Source organism: Artibeus jamaicensis, unplaced genomic scaffold (genome assembly GCF_021234435.1).
Source record: "Artibeus jamaicensis isolate MK-2021 breed Jamaican fruit bat unplaced genomic scaffold, CSHL_Jam_final scaffold_369, whole genome shotgun sequence".
In the NCBI taxonomy this organism is placed as follows: Eukaryota; Metazoa; Chordata; class Mammalia; order Chiroptera; family Phyllostomidae; genus Artibeus; species Artibeus jamaicensis.
Window position 1 is genome coordinate 36,564,094 of NW_026522042.1, and position 13,506 is coordinate 36,577,599.

General features: G+C 41.0%; 1 protein-coding gene across 5 annotated transcripts in view; it reads right to left on the minus strand.

Moving 5' to 3' along the window:
• ELOVL7 (ELOVL fatty acid elongase 7) overlaps positions 1-8,057 on the minus strand; it is a 94,050-nt gene extending 85,993 nt beyond the window's left edge. The window contains exon 1 of one of the 5 annotated variants that reach the window (XM_053657180.1): positions 7,911-8,057. The gene's annotated coding sequence lies outside the window, so the exon portion shown is untranslated. Of the gene's footprint in view, positions 1-6,955; positions 7,048-7,181; positions 7,271-7,910 lie in introns of those variants that run through there. The other 4 variants (XM_053657179.1, XM_053657183.1, XM_053657182.1 and 1 more) reach the window with 4 other exon arrangements.
• Positions 8,058-13,506: the final 5,449 nt, after the last annotated feature.

Sequence of the window (13,506 nt, forward strand, 5' to 3'; positions counted from 1 at the left end):
TTTAAATATATCTACATCAATTAGGAATAACTGGACATGCCAATAATTTTAGAAGATCAGTCTTACAAAGTGGCAAATTTACATTAGTTTTCAACATTTTTATAACTTGTACTCCAAATTGGATGAGTCACAGAAACACATCTAAGATATATTTTTTTCTAAAAATATGTTTATGGCATGCTTCTTTCCAAGTTATATGATGTGTGCTATTGAAATTCACAGTTATCTCCCAATTTAACATGCTACCATATATACAAATGCTCCAAAATTATTTGGTAAATAGCATTCTTTCACATCCTAAAACTGATGTTTGTACATGTAGCACACCAAAGAAAATAAATAAGCAAACAAATTTTAAAATTTCTTCAATTAGCAATAATTTAAGAATCGGGCTTTCCAAATCTTGATGGACATAAAAGTAGAGACCGACAGTAACAGTCAAAGTAGGGAATCTTAACTCCCCATTGAGATCAATGGATAGATCTTGCAGAGAGAAAATTAACATGAAAACAGGAGCCTTAAATGACACACTAGATCTGGTGGATTTAATTGGTATCTTCAGAGTATTTCACCACACGACAGCAGAATACACATTCTTTTCAAGTGCACATGGAACAGCTTCTTGGACAAACCACAAGTTAGCTCACAAAACAAGTCTCAATAAATTTAAGAAGACTGAAATTATATCAAGCATTGTCTCTGACCGTAACTGTATGAAACCAGATATCAATCACAAGGAAAAAAAACCCACAAAGACATGGAGGCTGGATAACATGTATAAAACAATGAATGAGTTCAAATGAAATAAAGGAAGAAATTAAAAGATACCTTGAACCAAATAAAAATTAAAACCCAACAACCCCAAATCTATGGGACACAATGAAGGCAGTCCTATTAAGGGAATTTCAGAGCATTACAGATCTATCTCAAGAAAAGTCTCAAATAAAAAATCTAACTTCACATTTAAAGGAATTTGAGACAGAACAAAAAAGCCAAAGGAAATATTTAGATCAGACCAGAAATAAACAAGAAAGGTTCTAAAAAAATAATACAAAAGACCAATGAAACCAAAAGCTGGTTCTTTGAAAAGATTAACAATTTTGACAAACCTTTACCAGACTCATCAAGAAAAAGAGAGGACCCAAATAAATAAAATAAAAAAATGAAAGAGGAGAAGTAATAACTGATACCAAAGAAATACAAAGAATTATAATAAAATATTATGAACAACTATATGCCAACAAGTGGGACAATCTGGATGAAATAAATAAATTCTTAGAAACATACAATCTTCCAAAACTGAATCAGGAAGAATAAGAGCATCTGAATAGATAGTTTATAACTAATTAAATCAAAGCAGTAATCAAATAAACTCCCCAAAAACAAAAGCCTTAGATTGGATGGCTTCACAAGTGCATTTTACCAAACATTCAGAGAAGAACTAACATCTATCCTTTTCAAACTATTCAGAAACAATGAAGATTCCAAACTCATTAAAAACTCATTCAAAAGACTCTCAAACTCATTTTATGAGGCCAGCATTATCTAATTCTAAAACCAGATAAATACACTACAAATAAAGAAAGTTATAGGCCAATACCCCTGATGAACATAGATGCTAAAATGCTCAACAAAATACTAGCAAACCAAACCCAGCAATACATTAAAAAGTTCACAAACCATGATCAAGTGGAATTTATTCTGGTGATGTAAGGTTGGTACAATATCCACAAATCAATAAATGTGATATACCACATAAACAAAATGAAGGATAAAAACCACATGGTCATATCAATAGATAAAACCATTTGATAAAATCTAGCAACCATTTATGGTAAAAATTCACAGCAAAGTGGGAATAGAGGGAACATACCTAAATGTAATAAAGGCCATATATGACAAACCTGCAGCCAACATCATACTCAGTGGGCAAAAACTACAAGCATTCCCTTTAAGATTGGACACAAGACAGGGATCTTCACTTTCACTATTCTTATTCAACATAGTACTAGAATTACTAGCCACAGCAGTCAGACGAGAAAAAGAAATGAAAGGCCACAAAATTGGAACGGAAGAATAAAACTGTCACTATTTGCAGATGACATAGTATTGTATATAGAGAACTTTAAAAATTCTACCAAATGATACTAGAACTAATAAGTAAATTCAGTAAAGTAGTAGGATACAAAATAAATATCCAGAAATCAGTTCCATTTTTAAATGCCAATAATTAACTAACATAAAGAAAAACTAAGAAAACAATCCCATTTAAAATTATATCAAAAAGACCCTAAAAATTAATTAAGAATGTAAAAAAGACCTGTATTCAGAAAATTATAAGAAACTGAAGAAAAAAACCAAACAAGGCACAATGCAGAAGTATATACCATGTACATGGAAAAGAAAAATTAACATCATTAAAATATCCATATTACCCAAAGCAATCTACAGATTCAGTGCAACTCCTACCAAAATACCAATGGTATATTTTACAGAACTAGCACAAATATTCCAAAAATGTATATGCAACCACAAAATAGTCACAGAGATCTTGGAAAAGAATAGTCACAGCGATCTTGGAAAAGAACAGAGTTGAAGGAATCACGCTACCTGATATCAAACTATACTACAAGACCATAGTACTCAAAATAGCATGGTACTGACATAAAAACAGACATATAGATCAATGGAACAGAATAGAAATAAACCCACACCTTTATGGTCAATTAACATTTGGCAATAACATATCATGGAGTCAATAACATATCATGGAGTAAAGATAGTCTATTTAATAAAATGGTGTTGGGGAAATTGGACAGATATGTGCAAAAAAATGAAACTAGACCACCTTCTTACACCATACACAAGAATAAACTTAAAATGAATTAAAGACTTAAATGTAAGACTAAAAACCATAAAAATCCTCTAAGAAAACATAGGCAGTAAAATCTCAGACATTTCTCATAGCAATATTTTTTTCTGATATACAGACATCTCCTTGGGCAAGGGAACAAAAATAATTAAACAAACATAATTACAACAAACTAAAAAAAATTTGCACAGCAAAGGAAACCATCAACAAAATGAAAGACAACCCACTTAATGGGAGAATATATCCACCAATGATACATCTGATAAGGAGGTGTTAATATTCAAAATGTATAAAGAACTTATAAAACTCAATACCACAAAAGTGAACAAACCAATTAAAAAATTGGCAAAGGACCTGAACAGATACTTCTCCAAAGAGGACATAGAGCTAGCCAAAAGACATATGAAAAGATGCTCAATGTCACTAATCATCAGAGAAATGCAAATTAAAGCCACAATGAGATACCATCTCACACTTGTCAGAATGATTACGATCAATAAATCAACAAGTAACAAGTGCTGGCAAGAATATTGAGAAAAGAAAACCCTCGTGCACTGTTGGTGCAAATGCAGACTGGTACAGCCACTGTGGAAAGCAGTACGGAGACACCTCAAAAAATTTTAAATGGAACCACCTTATGACCCAGTGATTCCATTTCTGGGAATATACCTGAAGAAACCCAAAAAAATATATGCATTCCTACATTCATTACAGCATTATTTACAATAGCCAAGTTTTGGAAGCAGCCCAAGTACCCATCAGTAGATAAGTGGATAAGTGAGTAAAAAAAGCTGTGGTACATTTATACAATGGAATACTATACAGCCATTTAAAAGAATCTCAAATCAATTTAACAGTTTTTTTGAAAAAAAATTATTTTAGTTGTTGTTCAAGTATAGTTTTCTGTCTTTTACTCCCAAAATTTTTTAAAAAAAGGAGATCTTACCCATTGGAACAGCATGGATGGACCTAGAGAGTATTGTGTTAATGAAATAAGCCAGTCAAAGGAAGACAAATACCATACAATTTCACTTATACATGAAATCTAATTAACAAAACAAACTAACAAACAAAAGAGAAACAGACTCAGAGATACAGCTGTCAGAGGGGAGAAGGTATTGGAGGGCTGGGTGAAAAAAGGGTGAAGGGATTAAGCCAAAACAACAAAACCCAAAAAACTCATAGACACCAACAACACTATAGCATTAGCAGAGGAAAAGGGGTTGGGTGAGGGAGAAGAGGGTAAAAGGGAGATAAGTGGTGATGGAAGGAGACTTGACTTGGAGTGGTAAACACACAATACAATATACAGGTAATATATTATAAAATTGTACACCTGAAACCTACATAATTTTATTAACCAATGACATCCCAATACATGCAACAAAAAAAGAACAAGAAGGCTTTCTTTTATGTATATCCCAGTGTCTACCACAATCCCCATTATAAGTTGAATTGTGACCCCCAGAAAGATATGTTGACATCTCAGTCCCAAATTCCTCAGAATGTGACATAATTTGGAAATTGGTTCTTTGCAGATAGAATCAGTTAAGATGAAGTCATACCTTAATGCAGTATGACTGGTGTCCTTATAGAAAACAGCCATATGAGGACAGACACACAGGGAGAATGTTATGGGAAGACTGAGTCAGATGCTGAAATGACACATCTGCAAGGCAACAACTGCCATTGTCACCAAGAAGCTAGGAGAAAGGCATGCAACAGACTCTCCTTCAAAACCTTCAGAAATAACCAACACAGTCAACACCCTGAATTCAGACTTCTATCTTCCAGAGCTTTGAGACAATACATTCCTGTTCTTTTAAGCTGCCCAGTCTGTGGCGCTTTGTTACAGCAGCCCCAGGAACCAACACAGTACCAAATATGCAAATCTAGCTTCATAATACTGTTCACATTGAATGGGATTGCTGCTGCTCCAGAGAGAAAAAAGCAGGCACACCACATCCATTCTGTTTTTAAATTCTCTTTTAGAAATCTGTCAAGGTGTATTAAAAACCACAAAAATGACCATACTTATTGACAAAGTTATTCCACTTCCGGAAAACTTTCATAAAAAAACAAACCACAATTTGTTCAATGATATATCTGCAAAGATAAGTACGTCGGTAACTAAGGTTGTTTATAATTTGCTGCTAACATACCTGTCCAAATATAGAAGATTACTTAAGTAAATCATACTGTAATTACTGAAATATAACGCATATAACAGGACTTTTGGAAATTACATAAGATGAAAATGCTTCTATTTGTTATATGGAAAACACAGAATACTAAAATTCTATACAGGGTGATGTGGGTAAACATGCATTAAAAAAAGGAGAGAGACAACAGTAAAAACGAAAAAAAATTCATTGTGGTAGAAGTATGTTCAGTGGATTAGAACTCTCTTCTTGACTCCCTACTCTCACCCTTTTGGTACCTCCCTCCACTTCTTTTCTCTCCTCACACCTCCTTGAGCGAAGCCAATTCTTGACAATGCCTCCCAGGACAAACCCAGACTTGTATCACCATATACGAAGGTTTCTTTGGGAAAGATTCTGATCTGGCCTATCTGCAGTCTTATCCCACTATCATATCTATGGCCAGAATAAGACAGTCATTCTACAGCCAAAAATATCTGATGCAGTAGTCTCTTCATTTATGCTCTATGCATTTTTATGTATGTGTCATATTTTTCAATAAAATGGGGTTATTTTTCAGTAACTTACTGTGATTTCATATCCTGTTTTGCTTAGATTAGGATTCACGCTTTTCTGCCAATATGGTCCTATTTCATTACACTTCTGAGTGTGATGTTTAGCCAGGAGGAGCTGGGTTCCCATCACAGCAGTGGAGTTGGCAGAGGCTGTTGCTCTTCTACAATGCCTGCCAGCTCTCCTATGTCTCCCAATGCAAACTCCTTAACGTCCTGTAAATCCTGGCTTTAAAATTTCAAAGTTTTCCACCACCAGCAAACTCACCTGATATCTGCACTCTTAATTCATAACAATCATACTCTGCCAACATTTATCAAGCAACTACTAGTTGGAAGGCCTGAATGATGTTTACAATCTTTTTGTGGACATTGAACTTTAAGGAAAAAGAAGATAACCAATAGTAGAAAATGGCATGTTAAGTGGATAAATGACTGCTCACAGATGGGAAAGAGGGAGAGACTGCTGAAGGCTAAAAGGAAGAAACAAGGGAGAAGTTGAATAGATTTTATGACTGGGAAGTAGGTGGGCGATGGGAGATAGGACCACTGAAGTGGGCACCGAGGTGACTAGGAAAATGGAGTGGGTCCTTGGCAGAAATGATGTCAACTAGAAATGCTTTGGGCAAAGCAGGGCAAATCCAAATAAAATACTACTATATGCTCTGAGTGAGAGATGCTCTACTCAAACTGATTAAGACAAACAGGAAGCACAGAACCTTAAGCCAGGTGAGTGGAGGTGACAGCAGAAGAAACAAAGTTCTATGAAATCTTGAAAAGACAAATCCAAACTAGTATAAAGTAACACAAGAAGAAAAAGAGGGACCCCAGAAAGACAGTCTGGTGATGCTTGACACAGCCCAGTACCTCAGGAAAATGAGGACCAAGAAAGGATCTCTCGGTGGGCAGTATGCAGTGGTTAACAGCCCCCTGCTGGACCGCAGCCTCAGAGTTGGATGCCCTCCTGCTAGTCCTGTGCCTTTGGGCAAGTTACTGTCTCGGTTTTTCATCTGTAAAATGAGGATATTACCATTTACCTCACAGAATTGTTTGGAAGATTAAGAGTTAATACAAGTTCTTAGAACAGTGCCCTGCACTTAAAGCACTCGATAAATATCTGCCATTGCAGGGAAAAGATTTTTTTTTAGCACTCAAGTGACCTTGGGGAAAACAATTTCTAGCCAGTAGTAGGAGCAGAAATGACAAAGTAAGGGAATTAATAAGTGAGCAGTAAGAAGACGGAGGCAGCCACAAAGTATAGATGATTTTCACAGCAGTCAAGCAATAAAAGTAGTAACCTGCGAGTATAGGGTTAAGTGAAAATGCTTTCCAAGGGGGTATCTCAGCCGGAAGGAAAGAGCTTGGCTCACCAATACTGTTCTTCAGAACTGGTTTCCCCAACCACACCGGGTGCTGGACGGGGTAGAGACGGCAGAGTTCAAGGGCCAGCTCTCCAGGGAGCTCGAAACAGCGCAGTCTCCGCATCCGGTAAGTTTGAATCAGCGCTGACTGATTACCGGGAGAGGCCCATTTGCTAATGAACGCTATCTCGAAAGATGAAACAAAAGGCTTTCCCATTTCCCTCTCTGGCACGACCTGTTCCACGGCTCTGTACTCATCACTCCTCTCCTCGGCCACCACTCCTCTCCTCGGCCACCGGCAGTCGCTGGGACAGGATGCAGCTCCAGGAGCTAACGAGGCAGAGCCCTGCTGCACGAGCAGCGCCCCAGGTGCGTTCTGGCGTCAAGGACACAAAAGCGCCCGAGAAGGGAAGGAAACAGGAAGAAAGGGGCACGGGATTCTGGGGGTAGCTTGCGAAACCAGGTTCCGGGGCTGGGAAAGTGACCTCGATGGTCAAGGTCGTGCAGGTCCTTCTCTCTCCTGGTCCTACCGGCTAGCACCTTTGCCCTCCCGCCTGGAAAAGCAGTACCCATGCCGCGTAGGAGCGCTTGGGGGAGGCGCAAAGCCCCGGCGCAGCCGGGGACCGGGGTCCCTTTGGGACACTGAGGGGGGGGCTCCCCGAGAGCGCGCAGGTGAACACGGCGGCCCCGCCCTCCTGCGGGGAAAGGGCTTTCTTCCCCAGCACGGCAGGCCGTAGTGCAAGAACTTTTGAAGCCCTCCTCCCCCCAACAGAGCACAGGGATGGCCCCGCCAGGTTCCCCGAGTCTCCGGCAGCCAAATCCCAATCTCTGTGCGCAGCGCTCAAGTTCCTTCATCCAGCCGCTCCCGATTCCTTTCCCTCGTGTACTCTGCCTCTTCCCCAACACTTCTCCACGTCCTGTAAAAGTCTGGCCCCAGCCCACGGGCCCAGAGCCCTGCACTCACCCCGCGGGGACTGGAGCCCAAGCGCCCGGAGCGCGCAAGAGCTGAAGGCGAGGGTGCGAGCCCGGAGCTCCTCACAACCGCCCTTGAAGCGCCGGCTGCCAACTAAGCTGAAAAAGAGGAGGAGGCCCACAGGGTGTCACCTGCCCACCCTCCCACCCAGCTGCGTGACGCCACGCAGCACCGCCCCACTCGCTCGCCAGGTACCGGCGAGGGGCCGGGTGGGCGGGGCCGCGGAGGCCCCTTGTGGGAACGGCCGGGAGCCGCGCGCCCCGGGTGTGCCCGCCTCCACCGGGCTTCTGGCCACTAGACCGGTCGCTCGGAGCGTGGCCCAGAACGGGGCACTGCAGGCCGCTTTGGGGTATCAGCTCTGGCCGATGGACTAGTTACATTTTCTTCTGAGCACAGATGCCATCAACTGGGGTCATCTCGAGGCTTAACGTGTGAAAATTGTCGGCAGGCATGATTGAAGAATAAAACTGTAGAAAAATCTGAAATGAAGAAAACCTGGCTGAGGATGCGGCTGGGGGAGGAGAGGGAGAAAGAAGGGTGTCCCTGGTCCTGAAAAGGCTATTCTGGGGACTAATTCTTATCTGAAATGGAGGTCAGACCCAACTAAGATGAGAGGCCCAATTTGGGTCGGCTTCATTCTCTGCTTATTAAGAGAATTGCTGCAAATATTGGGATGTGGAGGGCCTTTAGAGCAAATTGTGTATAATCTAAGTCCTACTTTCCCGGTTAGTAACAGTAGGAATCAAGGAAACAGTCTACTAAACTTTCTCATCTGCTCCTGTTGGATCGGGGAGTTGGGGGAGAACACTCCCCTATTTTTCAAACTTACCTGGCCTGTTTCCGGTTTCAGTCCTCTTAAATGCTGATATATTATGAAGTCGTGGCCTCAGTAGCTGGAAGGTAAAATGGAGGTCTGAAGAAGTTACCAACTTTAAAAGCAAAACCAAGAAATGCAACTGAGTTATCTTCCAGAAACCTGAAAAATAACTCGAGAGGCTGCAGTCCTGACCCAAGCACCTCACATACGGGGCCTGTGGGTTTGTGCTGCAGCTTTAAACATGGAATCGCGACAAAAGGCTCAAAATAACCAGGGAGGGTGGGCAGGGAGGACACTCAGGGCCAGAAGAATGTTTTTCTCACAGGATCTGCCTTCCACCACCAAATCCTGCTGCACTGAACAAGAGGTTTGAAATGTTCTATGTAGCCATTAAAAGGAAAGCAAAAAACAGGAATGAAATTTAAGAGGATCTTGAGGTCAAAGATTCCTCCTTCCTTTTAGATAAACTTTGCTTTCATCATAAAAAGTTTGTAGGGGAGTGGGCTGGGATGGGAGTAAAAAACAAAACTGTACTTGAACAATAATTAAATAAAAAAATTTTAAAGTTTGTATAGTAGATTTAGAAAGTCCTTTGGGAATTGGAGACTATTGCTTAACAATAGTTGCCTTTCAGTCTGTCACTACCTACCAATCTATATGTATGTTTATGAAATTTCAAATATGCAGGTCAAATAGATTGATTCATTTAACAAACATTTATTGAACACTACTGTGTTCCAAGTCCCGAGGATTCAACAGACAATACAAAAGACAAAATAATCCTGTTCTTGGGAAGTGTACATTCATTCTACTGGAGATGACAGACCATAGATGAATCAACAATATGCAGTGTTCATGTTGTGGTAAGTGCTACAAAAAACAATAAATGGATGGACAGAGGGCCTTTGAAGGTGGGGAGTTGCAATGTTCAAGTGGTTAGAAAAGACCTCAGTGGAAGGAGGCATAGAGCCAAAATTTTATTTTATGTATTTATTTAACTCTACTTTCCTTATTTTGTATTTTGAAATTTTTTATTGTTGTTCAAGTACAGTTGTCTCCATTTCCTCCCACCACCACTCCCTCCCACCCCAGCCAACATTTTAAAGATGTGAGTTGGCAAGCCTGTGTGTCTATCCAGTTAACAGCGTTGCAGTCAGTGGGAACAAGGCTAAATAAAGGCCCTGGGGTATGTCTGGGATGTTCCTGCTCATACAACAGCAAGGACAGAGTGGTTGAACTGCAGTGATTGAGGACCGTAGTAATAAGTAAGGTCAAAGAGGTAAAGGAAGCATTTTGAGAAGTGACATCATCTGACAAATTTTTTTAAAAAGTACCCTGGCCAGTTTTTTGAGAATATGCTGGGGAAGGGATGGGAGGTAAAAGGGCAGAAGCATCAGTAATTAGGAGGATCTTAGAAAATCTGGATAAGAGATAAAAGTGGCTTGACCAATCTAGTAATCATAAAGGAAATCAGGTTTTTAAAATATATTCTGAAGGTAATATCAACAGGGTTTCTCAAGGATCTAATGTGGGCTGTGAGAAAGGAAACAAGTCAAGAATGACTTCAAGCAATGGCCTAAAGAATGGCCTCGAGCAATTGGAAGGAGAGTTGCTGTGTACTCAAAAGAGAGAGATTGTGAAAGTGTCTGCCCACTCCAGAGGGTGGGCATATGTATCCCTAGACGTGGTCGCACACTAAGCCTGTGCTACTCTCCCCTGGGGGGCGTCATTTGAGGATATTTTTGATGAGGAAGACATTGACCCAGAGGGCAAGATGTTTGACTGAGTATCTTGACTTGTGAGAATGAATCTTCCAAGATGCACCTCATTTTAGATGTATACAATCACAGTGCCCTGTAGACTTGGGTGACAAGTTCCCGCTGGTCACAGACAGACAGTACCTTGTGTGAAGACGGTACCCTGAGTCACGGTGAATAAACCCCCACAGATGATAGACCTTCCAGGGCTGAACAATCACAGCATGTAAAGTATGGGGAAGCGTACAGGGTTGAGGGGGATGAAATTCTGTTGAAGCAGCAACATCCCTCTCTGCCTATGGGTCCCATGGGGGCCTGCTCATGAGGCTGCAGCGTGGTGCCAACCAACATCCTACATGGATTTGAAGAAGAATCCAGAGTTTCTCTGCTGAGGAAGAAATTGGCCTTCTGGACCACCTGGGAAGCCAATCTTGCTGCTTAGTCTCCCCAGTCATGGACATTTATTTATGCCTGAGCAGCAGTTGCTGTCGTTCACCTCTTCAGGAGGGGTTGGCTTGCTGTCCACTGTGGGTGCATCTTTGGGTGGTCTGCACTCAATGGGAAACTGACTTGCCTATGAAAGCCCCAGTGAGAGAGCTTAAAATAAATCAGAATGTTTTGTATTTTTTAATTAAAGTTTACTTTTTCAAACTTTCCCTTTCCTAAAATAAAAAAGACTATAAAAAGTTGGGGGACTTCTGGCCAAGATGGAGGCATATGTGGAAATACTGTGCCTCCTCGCACAACCAAATTTAAGGACAACAAAGATTTAGAAACAAAAACACAACCACAACAGACAGAAAATTGAACTGTACTGAAGTCCTACATCAACAAACCATTCATCCAGACTGGTAAGAGGGTCAGAGTCAGTAGCCAGCAGAGAGGGGTCCCGGCTGGAAGAGGTGGTGGTCAGCAGAACTGGGTGTGGGGAGTAAACGAGCAAACCCAAACGAGACACGCAAAGCGGCTGGCTGACCGTGGACACACATTTGAGGGTAGATAAACCAGACAAAAAAATGGGCAGTGAGAAAGACTGTGCAACACAGGGCCCCAGCAATGGAAAATAAAGCTTAAAAGCACGGACTGGAAAACCTTTCAGGGGCTGAGATATTAGAAGAGGCTCCTGGCCCCAGAGGAGAGTTCCTTGGGGAGACCCACAGGGTCCTAGAACAAAAAGAAGCCCACCCACCCAGGAACCAGTACCAGAAGGGCCCAGTTTGCTTATGGGAAACGGCAGAGGGATAAATCCGAGAGAACGGAATAAACTCCATTGCCCCATCTCTGACCCCGCTCCCGGTAACAACTAAGTGACTGGGCTGACCCACCCTGGTGAACACCTAAGCTTTTGCCCCTCATATGTAACAGGTGCGAACAGACCACAACATTATGGCTCAAACAGAAGGACAGATCAAAGCCCCAGAGCCAATACTTTTAAGCAACCAAGAGATAGCCAACCTATCAGATGCACAGTTCAAAACACTGGTGATCAGGATGCTCACAGAACTGGTTGATTTTCATCGCAAATGAGATGAAAAAAATGAAGGCTACACTAAGTGAAATGAAGCAAAATGCACAGGGAACCAATACTGATGGAAGGATGGGACTCGAATCAATGGAGTGGACCAAAAGAAAGAAAGAAATGACTAAACAGAAAAGAATGAAAAAACAAGAATTCAAAAAAAATGAGGAGAGGCTTAGGAACATTCAGGACATCTTTAAACATTACAACATCCAAATTATAGGGGTACCAGAAAGAGAAGAGGAAGAGCAACAAGTTGAAAACTTATCTGAACAAATAATAAAGGAGAACTTCCCCAATCTGGCAAAGGAAATAGACTTCCAGGAAATCCAGGAAGCTCAGAGAGTCCCAAAGAAGTTGGACCCAAGAAGGAACACACACCAAGGCACATCATTACATTAGCCAAAATTAAAATGAAGGAGAGAATCCTAGAAGCAGCAAGAGATAAGCGGACAGTCACCTACAAAGGAGTTCCCATCAGACTGTCAGCTGATTTCTCAAAAGAGACCTTACAGGCAAGAAGGGGCTGGAAAGAAGTATTCCAAGTCATGAAATCCAAAGACCTACATCCAAGATTGCTCTATCCAGCAAAGATTTCATTTAGAATGGAAGGGCAGATAAAGTGCTTCTCAGATAAGGTCATGTTCAAGGAGTTCATCATCACCAAGCCCTTATTATATGAAATGTTAAAGGAACTTAGCTAAGAAAAAGAAGTTTAAAAATATGAACGGTGAAAGGACAGCAAACCCACAGTTATTAACAACCACACCTAAAACAAAAGCAAACTAAGAGCACAGCTAGATCAGGAACAGAGCCACAGAAATGAAGATCACATGGAGGATTAGCAACAGGGGAGTGGGAGGAGCAGAAGGGGGAGAAAGTACAGAGAATAAGTAGCATAGACAGTGGGGAGAAAATAGGGGGAGGGCAAGAGTAGTGTGGGAAATATAGAAGCTAAATAACTTATGACACGTGGACATGAACTAAAGGGGGCGGTGTGGGCGAGAGGAGGTGTGCAGGGTGGAGGGGAATGAAGGGGGGAAATGGGACAACTGTAATGGCATAATAAATAAAATATATATTTTTTAAAAGTTGGGAGGAGGATAATCAGGAATTGTTTGCAGGACTGATTTAATTTGAGATCCCTTTTAGATATTTTAGTGGGAATGTCAAGTAGGAGGCTGGTTATACCATTCTGTAGGAGCTGGCAGTATAAATTTGAGAGTAGTCAGCTTTTAGACAATATTTAAAAGTATGATATGACAATGGTTAAGAGCACCAAGAGTGAGACTAGGGGTTTGAGAAATGAGTCCTGGGGAACTCCAGTATTAACTGGTTAAGGGAAATGAGGAGAGATCAGTAAGTAAACAGAAGTATCTGAGAAAGAATGGAAATGAGTTTGGAATAAAATCATAAGAGTGGTGTATCCTGGATGGCAAGTGGGTTAGTCAGCTATTGCCACAATGATGCTGCATAACAAATCAGCCATAACAA